The sequence below is a fragment of the Lygodium microphyllum genome, chromosome 10 (genome assembly GCF_053477565.2).
Source record: "Lygodium microphyllum isolate KBCC chromosome 10, Lygodium_microphyllum_v1.1.10, whole genome shotgun sequence".
In the NCBI taxonomy this organism is placed as follows: Eukaryota; Viridiplantae; Streptophyta; class Polypodiopsida; order Schizaeales; family Lygodiaceae; genus Lygodium; species Lygodium microphyllum.
Genome location: NC_141144.1, coordinates 8,470,224 through 8,471,856, shown reverse-complemented (window position 1 = coordinate 8,471,856; position 1,633 = coordinate 8,470,224). Strand labels below are relative to the sequence as shown.

Genomic DNA, 1,633 nt, shown 5'->3' with positions numbered 1-1,633 from the left:
CTGTTATCTAGGAGACGCAAGGCTTCACATTGCATCAATAGCTCGATTGCCATCCATCGATAATGCAACCAATGGCAGTTTCCCATGCTTCAGAGAAGATCTGATTGTCTCCTGGCTCACTGGAGATCCAGATTCATACATTGCATTAGCATCATCAATGATATGTGGAACTGTGCTTTCTACAGAAATATGACTACCAGGATAAACTTCAGCAGATTCACTTGAAGATTTTTGCTCAAAAGCACCTTCCTTAAGCATCTTCCATCATCGTCTTTGTCAGGCCTATTCCTTGACAGTTTATTACAGCAGCAAGTAAATCTCAGATTTCTTCTTCAAAATCATGGGGTTTTCATCTATTCCACTCCTTGAGGTCTCTACTTATACTCTATGACCGACATTGAAGGACCTTTGAGCTTGAAGCTTTGTTAGGGCATGGCTATAAGGTTTCAAACTCTAGGATTGACAGTTTTGGACAGCACTAAAATTGTTCAAAAATTTTGAAGAATTTCATGGGGTCCTTTTTTCTCTTCAACACTTCCTGAATGTTCTTAGCATCAGTGATCGACAACATTTGAAGGTTCTTCCCCAACATTGAAGAGATTGAACCATTTCTTGAAGGCTCAGCAATGATCTATTTGAAGAATCTTGTGCCACTTGACTCCTCGTCATCAACCTATTGCCTATGGAAGACCGATGGAGCATTCTCAAGGGTATGATGCTTTGGGGATGCAATCTTGTAATGCCATATTCATGGAATGCTCTCTCCTACTCATTTGAGTGTATAGGTGTTGGGTATTGACTCAAGTTGGATAAGAAGTACTCAAAACACTTGGAACAGGGCCAAAATAGGGTGCAGTCCAAACAGGGACAGATTTGGGAAAGTTGCTACAGAAATTAGTAGCATCATTCTAACGACAAAGGCACAATTGGAATTGATACTAGACATCATAAGCTTCGAGTGGAGCCATCAAACGTCTCATTTGGACACATATTTCTCGAGCTAGAGCCTATTTGGTACCGGCAGTTCACTAGCAGTTTACTGTGGACAGTTCTGGAAATTCTTAAACAGAGAGGGGTATTGCTACTCCTAAATTCAAACTAGGATTTCTACTTGATACTAGACATCCTAACCTTCGAGTCAAGCTATCATACACCTTATTTGGACTTCTATTTTTCAAGGAACAGCATATCTCTTCAACTTGACTGCAATGGCAGCAGCTAAGAACAATAGCTCCAGCTCAAGTGAACAACGTTGGCTTCAAATACAGGCTAAAATGGACAAACTTGGACAAGGTTGGCTTCAAACACAGGCTAAAATGGACAAACTTGGACAAGATCAGCTTCAAACAAAAGCTAATATTGACAAACTTGTAGTTTTGATTCAACAGTGTATTGCTCTTATGGAAAAAACAGCAGGACCTGAATCAAATGCTTATGCTCATGGCCAGCATCTATATGCTGATGGTATACTTGGATCAAATGCTTATGCTAATGGTACACACTATGATCCACATGCATCTTATGAATATGAACAGCAACAATATGCAAATGAATATGAGCAGTATGCAAGTACATCTGGACAGCATGTTAATGCTTATAAATATGATGTACAATATAATAATGCAGAGTATCA

The 1,633-nt window shown here is 39.5% G+C and overlaps 1 long non-coding RNA gene across 1 annotated transcript; it reads left to right on the top strand.

Moving 5' to 3' along the window:
• Positions 1-220: 220 nt before the first annotated feature.
• On the top strand, positions 221-1,358 carry LOC148029686 (uncharacterized). The gene is made up of 3 exons (XR_015692248.1): positions 221-312; positions 578-710; positions 839-1,358. It is a non-coding gene; the product is annotated as an uncharacterized LOC148029686 (long non-coding RNA).
• The last annotated feature ends 275 nt before the right edge of the window (positions 1,359-1,633 follow it).